Below are 25,012 nucleotides of genomic sequence, written 5' to 3'. Positions count from 1 at the left end.
AAAAGGTTAAAACCCTTTAATGTTTTTTTATTTGTGTCATTTCAAAAAATATTTAATTTTTTTAAATGATGCATCTTAAATTTAATAATTTATCCTAAATTTGTGGGTTTTTTCCTGCATTGAAATTTTTATGACACAATACTGCATCATGTAATCATATAGTATCATATTATAAACAAGCCATTGCATGTACATATCCCTGCCAATGCATGCTGGACTTATCTGGACAATGTGTAACATGCTCGCTTACCAGCACTTGCTTAAGACTTGTTGGTGAACTTGACCACTGATTGGTTATAATTTGCATTTTGAGTGTTTATTTGGAAAATAATATAATCACTATGACTTCAACTCTGTTACACAACAGATGTAACGTACCAACACTTTTTCAAAATTTTCTTCTCTTCTTTCCTTATGCTTCTACCACCCCTTATTTTGATTCAATGTCCTCCAATTATACCCAAGGCTACTGCTGCCCTCCCATCATTCCAGGCTCCCCCGGGGCAGTAGCGCCCACTTTGGGAACCCATGATGGTAGGCCTAGATAGGATGAATTATTTTGTGTGATTACAGATCTCATGTAGGATGATGTACAAGGTTCTGAGCTTTGTTGCTATTAGCACAATGTCATCCCCCACTTTTAACAAAATTTTTTTCTCAATCAGCAAAAATCCACATTCTATCTCTCTCCCTCCTCTCCTCAATTGAGAATAGAATAAAAACAAACCCTGCTACAAATGTATAGTCAAGCCAAACAAATATCCACATTGGCCATCTCATATATACATACACATACACATGTATGTATACATAGATGCAGAGAGAGAGAGAGTTCACATTGTATGAATTGTTCTCCTAATTTTATCCACTTCACTTTGTATTAGTTCCCAGATGATTTTTCTGAACCATCCATAGGGAATCCCTTTAACATTTTGATTCTGTCTTAGATCTCCTCCACAACAATAAAAAAACATCTTTGGCAAGCATAAAGCTTCCCATTTTATGACTCACTTTATATTAATAATCAGAGAATTATAAAAAAGCTCTCCATTATTACATCTTTGAAGATTTCTATATTTGCATGGGAAAGTCTTTTAGATAGTGTTTTACTCAGCCAAATAAAAAGGTTTTTCTTTTTTTACAAACAATAAATATAATGACAGCTTTTATTCTCTATATTTTTCAGTCAGTTGTAACTATAAATCTGTCAAAGATTATCTATGAAGGCCTGCCTGTCTCCTTCACTTTGATAGAAGCATTAGAGGCTGCATTACACAGACAAACTCAGAAAACCCTGGGCTCACCTCCCTGCCAGAATAAGGTATCAAAATAGACCTGGAAGGCTCCCAGATTCTTCATGGAGAGGTGGATAAAGAAGTTGACATTTGCTCCTCAAAACAATAAATAATTTATGGGAAATGATTATTTTTACCTAAAAGTACTCATGCTATAACCATAATCAAGACACTCAGGAAGATATTTTCGGTTCCTGTGCCAACATCTGTTCCAGAGGATGAGATAGTAGAGTGAACTATTAGGAACTGGAGATCTACCAATAATCTCAGAGGAAGTGAAAAGTACAATGGAAAATATGATCCAAAGTTAGGAAAGCAAAGAAGACAACGGATTGTGGAGATTTTAACAAAAGATATTATGGAACTGAAAAGAATTATTAAATTTAATAGATCATTGGCAATAAGTGAATGGGAATAGAAAGGAGACATATGTCTTGCAGCTGTGCATGACATCTTTACAAAAACTAAGCAACTGATAGGGCATAAAAGCCTAAGAAACAAATTCAGAAAAGTAAAAAAAGTAAACACATCCTTTACTAACTATATCACAATAAACATTATCATCAATAAAGGATATTTGAAGAAAAGATTCCAACTTAAATGAAGATTAAATAATTTAATACTAAATAACTGGTGGGTTAAAAATTATCAAAACGATAGTCTAGTCAGAGAAAATAGCAATAAGACAAACAAAAGAAATAAAACAAAATTTAAGAGATATAAAATAGACCTTAGGGGAAATTTTAATATTTCCAACCACATAACAGGCATTAATAAATATTTACTGGCTGACGTGATCCAAAGAAAAGGGGAGAGGGAGAACACCTAAGTGAATTGGAGATGTAAAACAATAACAACAACAAAAAAGTAAGCTAGAAAAGCAAAAAAATCAAATGATAACAAATAAAAGCAAACAAATTCTGAAAGTCAAGAGTGAGGTAATTTTTTAAAGGAACTGATAAATCATGAGCTATTAAAAAATAAAATAAACTATTAACCAACCAGATCCAAAAATAAAGAGAGGAAATATCAAGAAAAATGGGGAAGAGTTCATAACAAATTAAGAGAAAATTTTAAAATATCAGAAATTATTTTACTCAATTACTAAAGATAATTTACATGAAATGAATAAATGTAAATATATTTTATCCAACTATTTGCCAAAAAAAATTTTACACAATTATTTAACAAAAAAGGATCATTTAAATTTATGAAAAGAAATAATATAAGTATAAAACATCCAAAGAAACATGTAATAGAAAAATTTCAGATGCCAATCCAAGAAAATAAATTGAACCAGCAGTAAATTAACCCCCCCTAATAAAATCAGAACTAAATGGATTTACAAGTGAATTGTTTCAAACATTCAATGAACAATTAATTCTAATACTACAAAAATATGGAAAGAAGGGATTCTAACAAATTCATTCTAAGAGACAGAGCTAGAGATAGGTCAAAGAAAACCATAGACCTAAATCTTTAGTAAATGTTAATACAAAACTATTGAATAAAATTTTAGCAAAGAGGCTACAACGTATTATAAAGATCATACACTATAAATAAGATGAATTTAAGCCAGCAATGCAAGGTTGAAATATTAAGGAAACTATAAACATAACTCATTAATAACAAAAACATTGAAAAATACATTATATCAATATATTTAGAAAAAAGGCTATGAAAAACACAGCATCTGCTGCTTTTAAAAACATTTACAAGCACAGGAAAATAGATATTTCCTTAGTATAGAAAATATTATCCAGCTGAAACTGATAGCCAGCATAATGTGCTTTTAGAAAGATGAGAGACCTTTCCAATAAGATGTCACTGCTTTTTAGAAATTTTTGAAACGGTATAGCAATGAAACAAGAAAAAGAAATGAAAGGAATAGGCACAAAGAAGAAATAAAATTAGTGTTTTTTTGATGATGATAACTTCAAGAATGCTATTTAACCAAAAAAGTAACTGAAAAAAACTAGTAACTTCAAAAACATACCTGAATATAAAATAAATGCACAAAACCATCAGCCTTTCTGTTTATTACCAATGAAACCCAGGAGAACTAGATAGAAAAAGAAATTCCATTCAAAATAACTATAGAATATGTAAAGAATTTGGGGTGCCCACACACAGGAACTAGATTAAGGGGACTAAGAAACATTTTTACATAAATAAAAGCAAATAAATAATTGGGATGGGGCAACTTAATAAAAATGACAATCTACCTAAATTAATTCATTTATTTAGTGCACATCAATCAAATTATGAGAGTTATTTAATATAATGAGAGGAAAGGAGAAAGGATGGAGGCCTAGATAGCAATACTGATCAATGCTAGTGTTTTTGTGGTTTTCCTTTTTGACAATAAGCAAGTCAAACACACACACACACACACACACACACACACACACACACACACACACACACATTCTCACTCTCTCTCTCTCCACCCCATCCCTTACACCCTTCTGGAAGTAGAGGTATAGGAAAGCAGAAACATGTTCCACAGTAGAATGGTGTGGGACTGGTGGAATGGGGGTACAGCACAAACAACAAAGGGATGTCATATCCATATGGGGCCACTTCTGTTCCCCCAACCCCCAAAATCATTTGGGGCAGAGACTTAGGACAGCTAAAAGTTACTTTCCCAGCAAGAGAAGTGGCTAAGACAATTTTGAGGTCCAGCCCTGTGGAAAAGCACCACCAAAAGGGAAGGAGTCAAAAAAAATGATTTACAGGGTTGTATAAGGATAAAAAATTAACAAAGATTTCAGGAAGAAGAAAACTCTTTAAAACTTTAAGCACAAACAAAAATGTGCCAGTAAAATATTTTTATTATTTGTTTTTTTCAGCATCTTTTTTTTAAATTAAATTTTATCTTCACAAAGATCTACCTTCTCTTTCTCTCCCCTCTTCCTACTGCCACCATGAGAAAGCAAGAAAACTAAAACACATTTTATAAACATGCATAGTCATGCTACCTATTGTAATAAAAAGATGATACCCTCTGAGTCCATCACCTATCAGGATAAGCAGTGTGGTTCAACATGAGTCCTCTGTAAAACTACAGTTGGTCATTGGGTTGATTTAAGTTCCTAAGTCTTCCAAAGTTGTCTTTAAAATATTGTTGTCATTTTAGAAATTATTCTCCCAACAAGTAAGATATTTATGAGAGAAAGGAAGAAGGCCTCCAAGACATCTAAATGATTCCAAATATCTCAGAATAAATGTTGCAAGAAAAAGGAACATTAATTACCTAATGAGGCAAAGGATCCTGGGAATTCCAAAAATTCTATGTTCCCAAATGGTTTAACAGAGAAATATGAATTGTGAAAGCAGGAGTTATACAGCCTGCACAGCAGAAATAATTGGTGGAATAGAAAAACTTGAATTCATAGTGGTAAGACTCACTCATTAAAGAAACAAAAGAAAGAACAAGTGATTGGGAATGCAAATAAATAAGGCGAAACTGAAAGAGGAGCAAAAAGCAGTAACACAAAAAGAACACAAGACATGATTATAAACAAAACACTGATCTTAAAGACAGGGTACAGAGGGATACTTAAATATCATAGGTCCCCCAGAAAAATGCAACAAGTCAAAAACCCTGAACACTGTGATGCAAGTATTAACAAAGAAAAATGTCCCAAACTTTTGAACACAGAAAACAAAATATCAAAAGAATTCATAGATCACTCTCACAGAGAAAAAAAATGCTGAAGACTCCAAGATATATAGTAATTCAATTTAACAATTTTGATGACAAACAACAAATTCTGCAATTGACCAAGAGAAAGATCTTCAAATATAAAGGAAAGGAAGTAACACAAGACTATTCTATATCAAACAAAAACCACAAAAGGGAACGAATAATGTGTTTTTGAAGAGCAAAGGATCTTAAGATGTAACTCAAGGTAATATAACCTGTAACTCTAAGTCTAATCACTGATGAAAAAAAGATGAATGTTCAATAAAAGAGAGGCACTTAAAGAATTCTTACAACAACAAAAAAAGCAGACCTAAACAGATTTTTGCTTTGCAAACACCCCAGACAACAGATATACATACATACATACATATATATATATATATATATTTTTTTTTTTAAGTAAATAAATATAGCAGCAAAATCTGGTAGAGTTAACAACAAAAACCCTTGAGGGGGAGCCTAGAAAAAGAAAGACATCCATGGGGTTCCAACAACTACAACGTAAGAGAGACTATTACAGTATTTCTTCTTAAAAATACACAAAAAGAGTGAAAGAACTTAAATGAAGAACTAATGGTGGAGGAATACTCCTGAAATACTATGCATTAAATCTCATAACATCCCCCTCCCCTTACATGTGAATAAATGGGTTTTTGTTGGGGAGGGTTTTCCCCCCAAAGACTAGAAAATGAGAGGGTTCATAAAATGGATTAGTGTGGACAAAGAACAGGTAATCTAACAAAATTAATAAGTAAATAATTGTTATCTCTTAGCAAAAGATGACCTACAAGAATATGGGTAATGTGGTAAAGGGGGAGGGGGTTTACTGAAGCAGGAGGAAAAACAGAAATTCAGAGGTGGGAAAGGGGATTCTATTAAAGAATGTTCCTATAAGAGAGATATATTCTATAATGGGAGATGGGGACTTTACAAAGGGTGAGATATACAAGGATTTATTACTTTTGAGAGACTTCTCTGAGGGAGTTTGGGGCATCCATGGACAGCACCCTGCCTCAGGAGAAAAGAAGTCTTAACTACTAAGGGCAATCAGCATCCAGAAGGATGAGACAACATGAATTCAAGGGAGATTTCATGGCAAATGGAAAAAGATGGCAATGAAAAGGGGAGAGGTTAATAATGCACTGCACAATCAGGGACACAATAAAGTTTCTACCACAAAAGCAATACTTCTAATTTCTTACTGTCCTTCAGAAATTTGTATCTTAAAGAAGGAGGCACAGCAGAAAAAAGGAAGGTGGGGGCAAGATCCACAACACAATAACAAAGAAACTGTATGGAAGGAGAAACTCATAAAAAGGTATCTTAAAAGCTTTAATTCGATGACGAATATGGATAATAAAAAAGGAATAAATGCATATAATGGCCATAAATCAAAGAATAAAAATGTGGAATAGACAGAAAGGAAAAAGAAATAATGAAGAGAATAAGGGGGAGAAATCATTTTAAGATAAAAAACTACAGAAAATGAAAAAACCTAACAAGTTGGAGGATATAATAGGAAGGGGTATTTTACTTGACTAAGAGGGGAAAAGAGGAGGTAACTAGATAAAATGAAGAAAGCAATGAATGAAATTAACAAGTAAATTAATGAAAATTTAAAATAAAAAATTAATTAATGAATTAAAGAAAGAAATGAATGAAAATAGAAAGAAAGAAAGAAAAAATAAGATAAGCAAAACTAAAGAAAGGAGAGAAAAAATGGGGTAGTCTTTAAGGAGAAAAGCCAGTCAGAACAGAGTTGCCTTAAAGTAGATAAGCAGATAAAAATAGTAAAAGAGATAAAATACTATCTTTATAGAGGAAGAAAAACAAAAACAAAAAAATTAGAGACAAATAGAGGAAAGTATAACTTTAAAAATGAATGAACTGGAGAAGTGGATAGAACACCAGTCCTGAAGTCAGGGGCACCTGAGTTCAAATCCAGCTGTGTGAACTTTGGCAAGCCACTTAAACTTTTAGATTGTCTGTTTTTAAAAAGTGACAACCTAATAAAACAAAAAAAAAAACTGACAACCTAATAAAACAAAAAAAAGTCATCTTAAATAAGAAAAGAATATCTCAGAATCTGTTGCTTACAAGAAACATACTTAAAAAGCAAAGACAACTCAATGAACAAAAATGACAGTCCAGAACAAAATTTACCACACTTTGGATTAAAAAACAAACAGGAGTTGCTATCATATTATCAACTGAAGCAAAAACAAAAATTTACAACATAAAAGGAGATAAATAAGGAAACTGGAAAATGCAGAAAGAAACTATAAACAAATAAACTAAATGTAATATTAAACTAATATGTTCCAAATGCTTTAGTATCTAAATTTATAAGAAAAAATTAACTGAATTACAGAAGACATAAATAGTAATATAATAGTGGGAGGAGACTTTAATGTCCTTCTCTCAGTTCTGAACACATCTAATAGAAATTCAAACAAAAGGGAAAATATAGAATTGAACACACTAAAGTACCTTTACAAAGGTCTCCCTGGGCAACTCCATTTCAATACCACTGAATACCTAACAACTACATGTTGTTCAATTTGGCAGCCCAATTCTCCAAGGTTTAATAAGAATTACTCTTAAAGAATAAAAGATTATTTTTAGCTCACTGTGGGGTGGGGGTGGGGTCAATTATTGCTGAACATATTTTCTTTATTCACTTAAATACTTCAAGGACCCTTCCACTGAAACAGATCACAACCTCTTTCACATGTCTAATTGTTCTCTGAATTAATATGGCCAAAAAATTGACATAACTGTAATCTCAAACTTAACGAGGAAGATCCTCAAACAAAAATACATGTAAAGTAGTTTTCCTTCAACTTCTGAAAACACAAGACAAGATTCACTGATATAAATCAGAAATACTGTACCAATATATGACATGTAGATATGCTTTAGTTTAGATATCACTATTAAATGCAGAGGAACTATACATAAACACGAAACAGGCTTTCAGTTAAAGAATTTGTAACTAAACTCAAAGTTTTTGTCTCTGGGCATACATTTATCTTAGTTAAATGAAATGGAAAGTGAGGTCTAAAGTTCTATCTCAGGGGGTTAGATAGTAAAATGACAATAGACCAGTACTTTGAGGTTACGTATACAAAACTCTCCACAAATTGGAGTCGTCAAGAAAATTTCTGCTTTGGAAGACCTATGCTTTCTTGCGGGAGACAGTTCCTATTCTACACATGCCTGGCACTACCTCCTTTTTCTGGTATTTTTAATGCCTAGCTCACCTTCTATACCAAAAACTTTCACACTAAAAATTGGTATCTGACTGTAAATGACATTTTGAATACCTAATCCAAGCCTCACCCCTCCCTAAAAAAACTTAGTTATCTACATTGCTTCAGTCTCCTAATGCCTGAAGATCAAAATCAGAAGTACTATACATGGTTAACTAGGAGTAACAGGAGCTTAGAGTAACTCTGGGAACCAGGCTGGAACAGCACATCACTTGGAGCATCACTGACCCTCTTCTTCTCCTGCTGTGATCCTCCTAGGATCATAACACCTAAGAAGTGATGAAGTCATTTGGTTTTGAGACCACTAAGCCAAAAAGTAAACGGCCCTTCCTCTCAAAGACCTTTTTCTATCAAGGGAGACAGGAGGTATATAAGTAAGCATAAAATATATACAAGGTAAAAGGGGGAGGGGAAGGAGAGGAGGGAGGACTAGTAGCTAAGGGTATCAGGAAAAGATACCTTGAAAAGATATCATTTGAGAAGAGTTATGAAAGAAAAAAGAGACTCAGAGGCAAGAGTGAGGAAGGAATACATTCTAGTCATGGGAAGGGGAGATGAGCCAATACTCACAGGGCATAGTGACAGGAAATGGGGTGTTGTATGTGGAAAGAGTAATGGTTGTAATGATAGATTGGAATCAGGTTGTAAAATGTTTTAAAAGCTAAACCAAGAGGCATATATTTGATCCTAATGACCAATTTGCTAGTAGGGGAATGGCATGGTCAGGCCTGCACCTAAGGAATACAGCTTTGGCAGGTACGTGGAGGATAGACTGGCAGACGAAAGACGAGGGATAGAGAGCAATTAAGAGACTAATGCAATAATCCAAGTGAGAAGTAGTAAGGGCCTGAATGAGGGTCATGCCTGTAGATATATCTCATCCCCTCTGGTGAATATGCCTTAGTCATATACATCTCTCCTGTGACTGTGATCTGAATCTATCATTTATCTTGAATTTCTCTTCCCTTAGCTGCCCTCCATGCCACTAACTATCTAAGTTAGGTTTTATGCTCTCCTTTGTGTTAGTTTAAATGCACCCATAATTACAGCCAGTATGATATAACAGAGAGACCATCTTAAAGGCAGTGTTACTCTGGGCAAATCATTTAATCTTGAGATGCTCCAGAAGACTCTCAAAAATAATATCTTTCTCAAGCAATCATGCAGTCTGCTTCAAAATTTTCAGTGGTAAGGAACTCATCAATGCCTGATAAAAAGTTATCTAAAAATAGAATAAGCTAATTATTCTGATTTTCTTATTAACACTCTCCAAGGCCAAGTAAACCAAGCACGATCTCTAATACGCATGACAACCCTTTAAATATTTGAATACCCATACTACCCCACCTTTACGACCATCCCAAGTCTTCTCTTCTCTGGACTAAACATACCCAGTTCCTTTAATAATCTTTCTGTGATACTGTTTTAAGTCCTTGCTTTGTCACTTGGTTCTGGACATATTCCAGTTTACAAAGATCCTTTCTAAAATATGGTGCATTACTAAAGTGGTCTAAACGATTATCTCCCTTCCCCTGGAAACAGTGAGTTACAAAGTTAAAAAAAAAAAATCTTCATAGGTACAAGATGGTGGAGATTTACTAAGCTAATAATTTGTTTGAAAAAGATTTGACCATTTTGGTAGGTTACAAGCTCAATAGAAGTCAGCAGTATGATATGACAACCAAAAATTTAAGTCGAGAATGAGGGAAGAAATAGTTCTACACTATTCTGCCCTGGACACATTTTAGGAATGCCATTTGTAAGACTGAAAGTCTCCATTTTAAGGTAACTACCTCAAGATCTTGAGAATGCTGGGAGGAGGTAGAAGTAGGAGGGAAAAGAGAATCTCTGGTCAAGGATCTGAAGGATTGTCATAAGGAAGATTTGTTCTGTTTGGCCCTGGAGGACAGAGGTAGAAACAATGGGTGGAAGTTGCAAAGAGGAAGATTTTGGCTAGATATAAGGACAACTTTCTAACAAGAGTGCTAATCCAAATATAGAATGGGTTGTCCTCTGCAGGTGATGGGGCTGCCCCTCAGGCAGGATACCACTTATCAGGGACACTATAAAGGGAATTCTTGTTCAGGTGTAATTCTTGTTCAGGCTTGGACTACAGAGTCTCTTTAAACTCTGAGATTCTAAAATTAATGCCATACTAAGATTATATTAGCTTTTCTGGCTGCCAAGTTAGATTGCTCACAATCTTGAAGTCTACTACAACCATGGCAGTGTTCTGTTTTGTTTTTTTCCACATCAACTGCTTTGTAGCCACATCCTGTGCCTGTATGCAATTTTTTTTAACCTAAGTACTCTATATATTTCTCTATTAAGTTTTATCTTGTTAGGGTTAACTCACCACTCTAGCCTACTGAAATCTTTCTGAGGTACCAATTCTGTCATCAAACAGGAGATGTCCCCAAAGTATTAGTGCATCTTTAATCTACTAAAGCTTAAAGCAGCATTAACTTTGGAGACACCCTGGACATTAGTTATCCTTCCTAGATGCATGTCAAATTTGATATTATTTATCCCATCACTGATAAAATGTCCAACAGAAAAGTGTTAGTTTTGTTGATTTTTTTTCTTTTCTTTCTTTTTTTGATTATTATAAGGGATAGTTCTCTGAAAAAGTAGGGGGGGGAAAGCATATATTGAAAAAAACAGATGATTAAAAAACAAAAGATAAAAAATAATTTTAAATCTGTCAATAAACTTTTAAATGTCCAATAGAATCAAGGCAAAGAGAGAGCTTTATTTTATTCCTCTAGAAAAGTCATCTCTATACCTTTTTGATCATACATTGCAATCAGTAAAGATTTAGATTACACAGATCCAAGATACACATATATTTATACATTATATACATTTATGTATGTGCAGGTGTGTGTTTGTACTTATATGTGTGTATACATATATTTATATATACATATGGATATATCACAGTAGTTTTTCGATCACATCTGACTGTGATCCCATCTGGGGTTTTACTGGCAAAAATACTGGAATGGTTTGCCATTTCCTCTCTAGCTTATTTTACAGATGAAGAAATGAGGCAAACAGAGTTAAGTGACTTGCCCAGGTCACACTAGCTAGGAAATGTCTGAAGCTAGATACAAACTCAAGAAGATGAGTCTTCCTGATTGACAGTCCAGTACTCTATCCACTATGCCACCTTGCTGAACAACAACAAAACATAAATATGATTCCAAGTTTAGTTTCTTTCAAAATTTCATTTTAATGACTTTAACAGCAGAATAAGACACCACACAAAGATATACAGCTTCAAATGGAAAAAGTACATTGCTAGTGATGCTTATAAAATCAAGATAATTATTTGTCAATCCCATCTTCCAAATACACAAAAGTTTTTATTGAAATTCAATTAGTAGGTGTTGCATTTTTATATTTTTAATAAATGAGTTCAAAAGCTATTTGGAAGATTCTAAAACAGATTAGAAAATTCTGTTTCCAAATGTGTTAAAAAAAAACAGATAAAAGTTTTTATAGGTGACTGATCATTTTCAGCAACGAAATCATATAACAATTGAAACATTTGCAAGACATCTAATTCTCAAAATTTTCAGCCCGTATCATATCATCCCCAAAACATTGGTTACTTTTTCACTCACTGTTAAAATAAGACCTTTGTCAGGTACCCAAGATACATAGGGAACTAATACAAATATACAACACACCAAAAGCCATTTCCCAATGGCCAAGTATTAAAAGATCGATGACTAGTTGTCAAAGTAAAATTACTCCAAATTTTTCATAAGAGTAACATAAACAGAAGCAATCATGAGGTTTCACTTCACATCCCTAAAATCGGCAAAGATAACAAAAAATAGGAATAGTCAATGTTGAGGGGATCATGGAAGCAAGGACTGGCACTGATATATTTTTGCAGTGCTCAAGTTACATGATTAGAGCATAGCAAAAAAGGTAGTAAAGTTAGAGGCAGGAATCAAAACCAGATCTGATCTCATTAATGGCATGCTGCCTCTCAAATCAAAAATAATTACCAAATGCCTATGATGCACTTAATATCTAGAGACAAAGTAAGTACTTTGAATACAAAGTAAGTCTATACACCGAGAATGGCAGAATAGAATGTCAGATTGCTAATTCAGAAGATCCAGATAATAGTCCCAACATTAATCCAAATGTGCGTTCGTCCTTTGCTGCCAAAGAAGACTATGCCATCAGAGAAATGATGACTTGACTTTGTTTTGAGTGAGGGAGGGCTGTGCAAGTCACCAGCCTCACTTCTCCTCCACAGCCATCTGAATCCAGTGACCAGATATTCATCAGGATGACTGCAGATGAGGTAATTGGGATTAAGTGACTTGCCCAAAGCCACGAAGCTAGTGAGTGTCAAGTGTCTGAGGTGAGATTTGAACTCAGGTCCTCCTGATTCCTGCACTGGTGCTTTATCCACTGTACCACTTAGCCGCCTCTAATAGTTCAGTATTATTATGATGACTATAATGTGCTATTTAAAATATGATCATTCAGAATTCGTGCATGGCCTGAGGTGATCATATTTCAAAGACTTAGGGAATCAACTGTTTGCCTCAAGGGAAAATAAAATTAAAGTGATATTTTTCAATGAAAATGTAAAATGATAATTAAGCTATAGAAAATATAGTTATGAGAAATCAACATGCTATTCCTTACTGACATTATGAAATCTATCAAATATATTTTCTTTCTGGAAAGCAATACTAAGGTAACCACAGCTAGAACAAAAGTTAACGAACAAAAACCTAAGACAAAGTATGAATCAATACACATAAAATCATTTTTCATTATAATGATATTTATTCTATGATTTTTTAAAAAGTAATTGTTTCTGAATTGGGACTTTGCTGTGTCACTTGTCAACCAAATGATAAAACATAAGACCTTTAGCAATAAACCCAAACCTGAACAAAGTCAGAACCTCATAAGGGTGCAATATCTTCATGTGTTATAAGGAAAACTGACTAGTTCTCTTTCAGATCTAAAATTCTGCAAATGAGGTACCTGCAGTCTAAATTACAATAGATTATTAATTCTACCTCGCTTAGAAGTAAAACTGAACAATCTTAATTCCCAATAGTTCCTTTCTTGTACAAGTTCCTTTGACAATCTACTATTCCCCTGGCATAGTTATATAGCATAACTAATGGCTTTTCCCAAGCTTTAGTCCTAAATAGATACTAGCCAGTCAATCTTAGGCTTCTAAAGTCCTCACAACAACTCTAGGAGAAAGTTGTTATTATTATCTCCATTTTACACTTAAGCAACTGAGGTAAACAGATATTAAATGACTTGACTTGCTCAGTCAAACAGCTAATAAATGGTCTGAGGCTGGATTTCAATAAAGGTGTTCCCTAACCCACATTTATCAAGATTACATGATATCTTCTTCTGTCCTTTCCTTCCCACCCTCAAGCAACCAGTAGAATTCCTCTATATCATTTAAGCAAATTTAAGTCAGTATTGCATCCCCAATGTTTATTTTAATTTTAATTTCAAGCCTTATATGTAACTCAAGAAGAAATAATTCTATCCCATTTAAGGGATTTTAGAAAGCTGGCGAAAGACATTTTAAGGTAAGCTTAAATGTCTTAAATGAGTCCAAAAAATCAAGCTACTAATCAATTAAAACATTTATTAAGTATCTACTATATGCAATTATTATAGAAAACAGATTTTACCTGGTTAAGAAGGAAGAAGGAAGGAAATAATTTATTAAGCCTCTACTAAATACCAGGCAGTGTTCTAAGCACTTCATAAATATTATCCTAACAACCCTGAGAGCTAGCTGCTATTATTATCCCCATTTTACAGCTGAAGAAACTATAGACAGAGGGTTAAGTGATTTAGCAGACACATAGTATCTGGGGCTTAATTTGCACTAACTTCAAGCCCAGCACAATATCCATTGCCAGCAACTATTATGCCATGTAAGTCAAACAACCAATACCATCTCTACTACTACTACTTCCCCTTGGGCCCCAATGAAGAAGAAAGTCCAAGAAGACATGGGTTCAGGGAACAGTAGTGCCCCACAGATCACTAGTCCTTTTTCCAGTCATTAGTGAGTCATTAGTGAGAGGAACAATCGCTATAGAGAAGGGGCCCAACTTTGTCATTACTACCAGCACTCTACTGATCAACTGCCACTGACAGGCAGGTCAGCCCAGGTATCCTGACAGTGTCAGCACCCCCCACCAGTACTACTTTCAGCCTAGCCCTTAAAACAATTACCTCAGGAATAAACCCCTGGGGAGATACAGCCTACCAACTGCTTCTGTGGGAGCTACATCCACTGTAGCTACTGATGACTTAGAAGAGAAAGGTCTTACCATTAAAGTCAAATGATTCAACAACAAAAACCAGTTCAGTTTTATCAATGAAAATAACACTAGAGAAGATACAATACCATATGCTTTGCTGCTGTGCCCTAAGGATAATGGGACCTTACCATGTGACTCTAGGCTGAACCCTTCTATAATATGTTTGTGTCTCCATTAGAATGTGAGCTCCTTGAGAGCAGGGAGCTTAACACATAATACATAATAAGCTCTTAAATACTTGTTCATTCATTAAGTCATTCATTCATCCTGAAATAGATACCAAAAATAATGTGAAGGGAGAAATGATAACACATAGTAACTGATCAGAAATGGGAGTTAAAGTAAAGAGAAGAGTCAAAAATAACTCAAAGATTGTAACCCTGACTGATGAGAAGGATGGTGGTGTCTTCACCAAAAATGAAAAGTTGGGGGAAATGCTGAGTTTGAGATGCTTATGGGACATCCCAATACATAATAAAAACTTAAAAATATGACTGATCAACATCTAGAAAAGGAAACAGTGAACACAAAGAGCCAGCATGACTTCATCAAGAACAGGTAATACCAGACTAACCTCAATTATTTTTTCCATAAGGTACCCAAACTGGCAGGTCAGGGGAACACTGTCAATATAATTTACCTACAATTTAACCAAGTGTGTAACATAGTCTCTCATGCTATTCTTGTAGGAAAAACAGAACTACATGGGCATCAGTACAATTTGAAAGGGCAAGTAGGTGCCACAGTAGATAGAGTACAGGGGTCTAGAGTCAGGAAGAACTGACTTACCAAAAATATTTTTATGGAGAACTCACATGGGACAGGGGATCACATGGTGGTCAGAAGAAATGATACAAGGACCCTCTCAAGGTCTCACTTAAGAACTTTAGAACTGATTGTGTGACATAGGAGACGCTCGCACAGGACCACTTAGCATGGCATGCCCACATCAGAGAACGTGCTGTGCTCTATGAGTAAAGCAGAATTGAAACAACTCAAAGGAAACACAGGAGGTGCATATTTAGAGTATCCACCTCAAATGTTCACATCAACTATCTGTGCCTGACCTGTGGTAGAGCATTCTGAACTCCTATGGGTCTGATCAGCCACAGTCAGACACACTGAAACTTAACTAGCACAGTGATGTCATTTTGATCCTCTTCAAGAACGAAGGACAACAACCAACCAACCAATGTTGGAGTAGATTCATCAGTAAATGATAAATGTAAAAAAAGAAAATGTGACTTTATCTCTCTGTTACTATTTTCCTATGTTATCTTTAATTAAACCACTGTAATTCTTCATGCAGCTTTCTGTCTCACATGGATTTAACTGAGCTTCACAAATTTACTTTGTAAACAGCCACAAAATTCAGGGCAGGACTAATTATTCAAATTTTAAAGAAAGATAAATGAAAGGGAGAGCAGCAAGGAAGATACAATATGTTGTCTTAAAGAGTATTGGCTCCCAGTCTTAGGTTGAAACACACCAGGGTCAACAGGATGGTCTGGAAGGAACCTTTGGAATATCCCTGAGTCTAAGGTATATTCCCATCCATACAGATGAGACAGCAAATACTTGCCAAGCCCTATCCATGTCATTCTCTTTTCCCCTAAATTCATACAGGTCCCAAAAGCAGAGATAAAATGTGGTGTGGTAGAAAGGCTAAGAAAAGGGTCTGAGAATCTTCTTTGTTCTGAAAAGTTTGGATTCAGTCAAAGGGCCGAACTTGAGGACCTACAGGGCCACATGTGGCCTTAAGGCGGCAGGTTCCCCACCCCTGGACTAATAGGTCTATAGCCACTAGGACCTACATTTAACCCTGGATCAGCTTCTTGCTACCTGTCTGACCTTGGGCAAGTCATTTAACCTCTCTGGTTCTGAGTTTCCTCGTCTGTAAAATGAGGAGGTTGTACTCGAGCAGTCATGTCAAACCCAAATAGAAATAAATGGGAGCCACTAAAGCACATGTAAGGATCCCTGAAGACCCCATACTGACTTAGCTTTCAAGTATATTATCTGTGTTCTACTGTATTTTTATTTATTCTGTTAAATATTTTGCAATAACATTTTAATCTGGTTCAGATCACAAGGGGAAGTGTTGTGGATCACAAGCAGCCACTAACCATGTTTTTGACACCTCTGAGCTAGATGATCTCATCATTTCACATATAAATCTATAGTTTCAAACTCTGTGTTCATCCATTGTTGCCAAAGAAGACCATGCCATCAGAGAAACAATGACAGGACTTGCACTTGACTTTGTTTTGAGTGAGGGAGGGCTGTTGCAAGTCACCAGCCTCACTTCTCCTCCAGAGTCATCTGAATCCAGCCACCCCAGGATGAGGCAATTGGGGTAAGTGACTTGCCCAAGGTCACACAGCTAGTGAGTGTAGTGTCTGAGGTGAGATTTGAACTCAGGTCCTCCTGACTCCTGCACTAGAGCTCTATCCACTGCACCACCTAGCTGCCCCCATAATTTCAAACTACAGTGGCAAGCCAAGAAGTTTCCCAATATTGCCAACTCTAAGTAACAATATCAAGTGTAGTGGACATCTTTTTAATTTTTAGGTTTTTTTTTTATAGTAAAACTAAGCAGTGAGTGCATTTCTCTAAGTTTCAGCTTGAGGTTATAAAGAAAATACTTAGACATCACAGTAAAACTGCTGGATGCTACAGCAATCTGCCTCCCAAGATTTGTCAAGTCCGGTCATAGCTTGACAGTTCCTGGTAAAGTCTTTCCCTAGGCCCTTTGCTTAAGATCTAGTTTATAATCAGTTAACTTTCCTGTATATTTGGGGATTGAGGAATCTCCATTTTTTTAAAAGGATGATGGCCTCTTTTATTTAGCCTTTTAGTGTTTTCCCCCAAGTTTTCTTTTCCGTTTGTAGCATACTTTCTCTTATACTCAGCCTCCAGGTGTTCTGTAATTTGTTTTTTTTACCAATATTTTTCATATTATTTTCAATTCCATTTCTAAAACTCATTAACTATATGATAAAATTTTGGTTTTCTTTTCCTTCTCCTGACACTATGTTAAACTTAATCATATTGTTATCATTACCAGATAGTGACTCAATCAGAGATTTCCTGTGCCACTTCCTGTTTGCTATCCAGAATCAAGTCTGGTATATTTTTGCCATTTATGGGTTCTAAGATTGCCTGTTCTAGGAAATAATAATTTGTCTAATCCAAAAACCTGATGCCCATATCTTGTCTCATTTTTCTAATGGGCAGATAACCATACAACCTAACATCATCTGATTTTTCAGCTTTTCTAATAGCAGTACCAATTCACTCTAATGATTCTGCTCAGATAGTCACTGCAGTTTTGAATTCTTGATTGTGTATACTTGAGGTTCATTGTGCCAACCCACAGCTCTTTCCCAAAACAATACCAAAGCAATAACTCTGTTTTAATAAAGCCTTAATAAAATCTGTTGCAAAAAAAGAAAAACAAGCATTGTCTGCTTTACCTTTTGGCTAGGGCACTGGAGCTACTGAACACTACTGCTAATGCATAAGATATTACTGCTGCTAATGACCAAGATATTAGGAAGACTCCAAACTTCAGTTTTCTCCAATTCAACTCATTCCAAATAAGTAAGTACAGTCTAACCTTTTCATCTAGTCTAAAGTATCTTTCCATCTAATTTCCCTTACCCTACTAGGACAAAGGTAGGAAAGAAAAAAAGACAGGAGGACAAGATAGCTCATTTATTAAGTGCCTTCTTCTTATTCAATCATGTCCAACTCTTCATGACCCCTTTTGGGGTTTCCTTGGCAAAGATACAAGAGTGGTTTGCTATTTCCTTCTCTAGCTCATTTTACAGATAAGGAAACTGAGGCAAACAGGGTAGAGTGACTTGCCTAGGGTCACACAGTTACTAAGTGTCTGAGGTCAGATTTGAACCTAACTCTGACTCCAGGTTCAGCATTCTATTCACTGTGTCACTAACTTGACTCAATTATACCAATAAAGAGAGCACAGGTCCTCCAATTTGCAGAAGTGAACTATTCATATGGAATTTACATATATTCAGTGGATATGTGTTGGTTTTATTGAACTGGGTTTTTCTTTTCTTTTTTAATGCTTTGTTATAAGGAGGGGCAAAGGAAGGAAGGATATATTGGGAAATGAAGGTATAAAAACAAAAGATATTTTAATAAAAATTTTAAAGGAAAAAATTACCTAAATATCCTTCTTTCAGATCTATATTAAAATTTGTCTCTCATTCATGCACTTGGAATTTTGTTTTGTAATTTTTGGTTCATAATTGTGATTTCATCTATGCGGTTGCATTTCATCCACAAACTCCCTGAAACTTGAAGTCTTAGTGAGTTGCCTGAAGGCACTAAGATAGCTGGGGACATACAGATCCCATATAAAAGGCAAGAATTGAACTCTTAGCTTTTATACCAGTGGAGGATTCCAGGCTCAGGAGGGCCTTTATAAAAGCTGACCCTGTGCCTATAGAAGAGGGAAGCAAGTTGGGGAGAGGTGTATATCTATACAGAGTGTCATACTGCCCTTCTATTGACTATGTAGCAGACTAGACCAACAGCAGACAAATCTGAGCATAGATGGATACAGAAAAATAGCCATTTGAGATAGAAAGCAGCTTCAAGGATTGAGATATCCTTGTACCAGAATGTCAGCTATGGACTCAAGAAAGGACTTCCAGTAACAAAGAGCTGTGTGTTGCTTTTACAACTGTCTTTGCCATGCCTAGAAAAAATTCTTTCTCAAAGCCAATTAAATCGAGCTGATAATCATCCACATGTATCCAGATTCTCAAGACAGACTACAATCCACATTTATCTTGATTCTCAGAGTTGCTTTTTTTTTTCCCACTGAGCCAGGGCTGGGGAACCTGCAGCAGGACCTTCTAGGTCTTTAGGGGCAGCCTAATGACTGAGTTCAAGTTTTACAGAGAAAATACTTTTATTAAGAGGATTTGTTCTGTGAAGTCTGGATTCAGTCAAAGGGCCACATGTGGCCTAGAGGCAGTAGGTTCCCTACTCCTGCTACACTACACAAGTACTTTATGTTGCCTACCAGACTGTAAGCTTCAATTCAACAATGCAACAAACATTTACTGAACAAGCCATTGCTATGCACTGAAGACACAAGGCCAAAAAACTGAAATAGTCTCTCTTTTAAGGAACTTACATTCTACTGAAAGGATGTAAGATACATACAAATAAATATAACAATTAGAAGTGAGCAAAGGGAGGTAAAGAAGGGGTCAAAGTTCCTGTAGGAATATATTTGAGGAAGGAAGGACCGTTTGATTGAAAAGTTAGAACTCCACCTGAGCCATGAAGAAAGAAAGGATTGTGAGTGATGGAGATGAGGAAGAAGCCCATTCCAAGAACAGAGATCAGTTTATGTGAGTACTAGTGTCTACAGTGTGTATCACTTATCTTTCATCTCTTACAGGAAAGAGCACCATATTCTGCACATGGCTGGCTTTAACAAATCTACATGTAGTAGAAATAACACTGAATTTGGGGCTCAGAATATTGTATTTAAGTTCAAATCTCGGCTCTGCTTTTTACTATACTTGTGTGACCTTGGCCAATTAATCTCCCTGGTTCTTGGTTTCCCTATCTTTAAAATACGAAGCATGGGTGATTCCCTAGACCAGAAGATCCTTTAGACCTGGTCTGCCAGCTCAAAATTCTATAGACATGAAGGATATTTTAAAAGGGAAAGCAAATGAGCAGGTCATGTGATAAGAATGAAAGATAAAGTCTTGCATATTGGTGGAGGACTATAAAGTTTGCTACTGGGGAGGGAAGGCATGACTGGTGGATCATGTGAGGTTGAGAGTTCTGGGCAGGGATAAAAACTGATAGTATGTCTCCCCTAAATCTGGGGTAGAGGGGTACCAATGTGCCTGAGGGGGCAATAAATCCTCATTAGAAACTGAGCAGGTGAAAGCTTTGGAACCTATCCAGTAGATATAGTGGGTCCAAATGTGGCCTCCCTAATTCCAGCCTGTGTAAAATAGGAAGACCAGACTCAAAAAAAGAAAAGAAAAAAGAAAATGGGAGAAGAGAAAATGGAAAAGGAAAAGAAACAATCCAAATACTATTTTTTTACCTTCAAAAACAGAATAAAAAAATACTTATTAAAAGCACTTAAAATGTGCCTGCCCTATGTTAAGCATTAGGGACACAAAAACAAGGAAAACAGTCACTGCCTTCAAGAAGCTTATATTTAATGGGGGAAGACACATAAAGGAGTTTAGAAACGGTCAGGAAGAGTGTGGTAGCCTGGCTTTGGACAGGGAGAGGATAAGAGATATTAAGAGAACCAAAGGAAGGTCTCCGGAACAGTAGGGAGGCTCTCTATGGAGTTATATGGAAGAACACAAGAATTGTAAGGGAGGTGAAGGCATGGAGGGATAACTGTCTGCTTTGGTACAGGTAATGTTATACTGCTACACCTCTAAAAATTGGAATATTCACACACCAAGTTTCGTGTGTGTGTGTGCGTGTGCGTGTGCGTGTGCGTGTGCGTGTGTGTGTGTGTGTGTGTGTGTAGAAATTGCTTTATTCACATTCCCAAAAATTTTAGTTAAAAAACTTCTGTCAGTTTAAAAAAAATGTAGTGTCAGAATTTTTTTGTTATTTTGGTTAAAACAGCAAGTCCAGTCAACAAGCATTCATTAAATGTTTACTATGCAGTAGGCACTGTGTTTTAAGAGAAATGCATCTTTATTTTATAGTCTCTAGCCTCTCTATGTTCTACCTAAGTTTCTTCTGAAGAAGTAAAGCGTCTTTCACTGTAAAAATGATAATCAATTATAAAATAAACAAGTGGATGCGTTGCATTTATCCTCACTGACTATAAAAACCAATGGAGCAATGGCATTTACACTTTAAAATTTTTATTACATGTATAAATTATCTATTGAATAACAAAGTGCTACTATTTTCATATGAGAAACTGTCACAAAATGGAAAGGAAGAAAAAGACATAAATGACGTTGGGAGTGGTAGTAAGAGCCATATTTCTGATTGCACAAGTTCCTAACTACATTCTACTGTGAGATCTTAAGATATAATTTGGTCTTCAATCCACACTCTCAAACTCTTCCAGAAAATTGTAAGAACTAAAGTGTAGCTACTCCCCATCTTAGAAAAACCAAACCTGTGTCTTAAAAATACAAACTGCTGCCCTGCACAGAGTTCAAAAAAAGTGTTCCAGGAATCACTGACCTGCAAAACAGCATGTTGTACAGTTAAGTAATTACATAGCAGTGATCTTGGTTATATCACTTAACCATTCTGGACCTCAGTTTCTTCACCTGCAAAATAATATGGTTTGAGTAGATAACCTCAAACAAAGGTCTCTCACATCTCTAAATTTATAAGTCTATGACTTGCCCAAGATCACCCAACTCACCAGTGGTAAAGCTAGGACTAGAGACTAGAAAAGTTGGTTCACCTGCAACATACTCAACAAAATATAAGAATTTCTTTCTTGTCACTTTAACTATCTTTATTTTATGAATTTAGAATTAGATAATTATACCATTTAATCAATTATTGGGCAGATGTGTGTGGTTTCCAAATACTCAGCTAATTTTTCTTTCAGTATTTAAGTTCCTGAAAGAAGTTATTGAAAAATATGGCATCTCTAAAATCTAAACTACAAAATGTAGCTCCAAAAGTTACTAAAAGCATGCTGTTAAATATACTTCTAATGTGAGGACCAGAAGAAATTTGAAGGCCACAAATATTATGACTTAAGGTAGGGTGAACAAACAGTAAAGCATTAAGAAACTATGATAACTATAGGTTATAAAAATTTAAACAGAGCTTAGGGATTAGACCTATGATTTCACTAAAACAGTGAACCCACAGATTTTACTCCTTCAACCACGACAGTTCACACCTTCTCTACAATTTATCTTTTAGAGAGGCAGCTAGAGATTAGATGACCTGCCCAGGATCACACAGCTAGGATGTGTCCAGAAAAGGAATTCAGGCCTTTCTGGCTCCCTCACTATGTCTCTTCAAAGATTAAACATATTAAATAATTATTCCATGATTTGACAGAATTCTGAAATGGACTTTTCTTCACAACCCATGTATCTCTAAATAGTACATAGAGGGTGTTGCAAATGTCTTAGTGCAATTTTAAGGTTTAATAGCTTTAAAAGCTATTAAAAGTAAGTGACTACATTATACAAGGTGTTCCAAAAGTCTTAGAGCTGTTTTAAACTTAGCTTTTTTTTAAAACCTATTTTCTGGGGCTTAAAAAAGCTGCACTATGACATTTAGAACATAAGGAAGGAAGGAAGGAAGAAAGGAAGAGAAAGAGAGAAAGAAAGGAAGGAAAAAGGAAGAAAGAAAAAGAAAGAGAGGAGGGAGGGAGAGAGGAAGGAAGGAAGGAAGGAAGGAAGGAAGGAAGGGAGGAAGGGAGGGAGAGAGGGAGGGAGATAGGCGATGAAAAGTATGAGCCCAAAAGTTACCTTAGAAGGAGAAAGAAAGAAAGAGGGAGAGGGAAGGCGGGAGGAAGGGAGAGAGGAAGGAAGGAAGGAAGGAAGGAAGGAAGGAAGGAAGGAAGGAAGGAAGGAAGGAAGGAAGGAAGGAAGGAAGGAAGGAAGGAAGGAAGGGAGGGAGGGAGGGAGGAAGGGAGGGAGGGAGGGAGATAGGCGATGAAAAGTATGAGCCCAAAAGTTACCTTAGAAGGAGAAAGAAAGAAAGAGGGAGAGGGAAGGCGGGAGGAAGGGAGAGAGGAAGGAAGGAAGGAAGGAAGGAAGGAAGGAAGGAAGGAAGGAAGGAAGGAAGGAAGGAAGGAAGGAAGGAAGGAAGGGAGGGAGGGAGGGAGGGAGGAAGGGAGGGAGGGAGATAGGTGATGAAAAGTATGAGCCCAAAAGTTATCTTAGAAGGCTGTTACATGGAGAGAGCCTGAGTCTGCAAGGTGTGAGACCACAGCAACCCTTGGCGACCGCCAACCATTAGGAAGAAAGGAAAGAGATGTTGAAGCAGACAGAGATCCCAGGGGCATGGTCTCGACGGGAAATGAAGGATCCGTGCGCCAGACCTCACCACCCGATCCTCCTGGGTGACTGTTGGCATGAGAAAACCAAACTGTTGCCTCCTTGGCCCGGGCATCCACAGGGGAGGGGGTGGGCTGGGCCTATCCCACAGCGACCCCCTCTTTTCTTCCGCAGAACGAGTGGGCTGGACTAGATGACCTCCAAGGTCCCCAGCAGCTAGCGAGCTCTCTGTCTGTGGGTTCCTGAGTCTGGCAGGGCGCATCACAGACACGGACGCCTCGGAGACACACACACATGCCCACCCCCCCCTCCGCTGGCGACGCCCCCCTCCCGTTTTCTCTAACCCCCCCCTCCCCCCCGGGAAGCCGGGAAGGACTCGGGGGCAACGGCCCTAAGACTTATTCACCAGTCACCGTCAAAACGGGGGCGGCTGGGCGGCGAGAAACGGCAAAGGACGGCGAAGAGGGGGGAGCAGGAGTAAAGAACCCCAGCTGTCACCGGCTGCAGACCCGGGCGCGAGGAGCCTCCGAGTGGGGTGCGGGTCCCCGGATGCACGCCCCCCCGCCCAGCATCCCCAAACGCTCGCCTCTCTCCCATGCCTCTCCACCTCGGGCGGGCTCGCCCGCCCCTTTGGCCTCGCTCCGCAGCATCCCCAAGATTCCGTCAGCCCCGAACGACCTCCGCAGCGCCCGCAGCCGAAGCAGCCCTTACCGTGGCCGCCGGCGCCGCTCGCTGGCGGGCCGGGGTGGGGGAGAAGCGCTGGAGACACCCGAGAAGCGGGCAAACGCTGCCGCTGCCGCTGCCGCTGGGAGCCGGACTGACCAGGACGAGGCTGCGGGCTCCCGCGCTAGCCGCCGGAGGAGTCGAGTCGCCCAGCCTCGCCTCGCCCCGCCCCTTTCCCCTGAGGGCCTCCCTCTCTCTCCCTCCCACTCCCTCCCTCTTCCTCTCTCTCCCTCCTTCTCCGTCTCCTCTGTCTCTCTCTCTCTCCCTCTACGGCTAGAGCCTCCCAAATCCTGAAAAGAGGGAGGAAGGGAGGAAGGGAGAGGAGGAGGAGCCGAGAACACCGTGGATGGGAGGAGCCGAAGCAGGGTTCACTTTAATTGACACCTGCCTCCTAAAATGGAGAAGAAGAAAAGCGGGGCTGGCGTTCCTCAAGCACGCTTGGATTGGTTTTTCCTCTAGCCAATCGCAGCGAGGGGAGGCGAACCCTAGAGACTTAACAAGATGTAATGGATGCCTGTATTATCAAACCGGAGTGAAAAAGAAGGGTCCGTTGAGTCGGATTGACATTCCAACTGACCAATCACCTCCGAAAGGAGGCGTGGCAAAGAGTTTGCTTGGCTTTCCTTCTACCTATGAGCGTAGTCAGCCG

General features: G+C 37.4%; 1 protein-coding gene across 5 annotated transcripts in view; it reads right to left on the bottom strand.

Annotated features, from left to right (window-relative positions):
* PHTF2 (putative homeodomain transcription factor 2) overlaps positions 1–24,453 on the bottom strand; it is a 187,414-nt gene extending 162,961 nt beyond the window's left edge. For 4 of the 5 annotated variants that reach the window (XM_072653176.1, XM_072653180.1, XM_072653181.1 and 1 more), the window contains exon 1: positions 24,352–24,453. The gene's annotated coding sequence lies outside the window, so the exon portion shown is untranslated. Of the gene's footprint in view, positions 1–21,850; positions 21,940–24,351 lie in introns of those variants that run through there. The other variant, XM_072653177.1, reaches the window with a different exon arrangement.
* Between the last annotated feature and the right edge of the window lie 559 nt (positions 24,454–25,012).

The sequence above is a fragment of the Notamacropus eugenii genome, chromosome 3 (genome assembly GCF_028372415.1).
Source record: "Notamacropus eugenii isolate mMacEug1 chromosome 3, mMacEug1.pri_v2, whole genome shotgun sequence".
In the NCBI taxonomy this organism is placed as follows: Eukaryota; Metazoa; Chordata; class Mammalia; order Diprotodontia; family Macropodidae; genus Notamacropus; species Notamacropus eugenii.
Note: the sequence above shows the minus strand (reverse complement) of the source record. Positions and strands in the feature narration are given on the sequence as shown.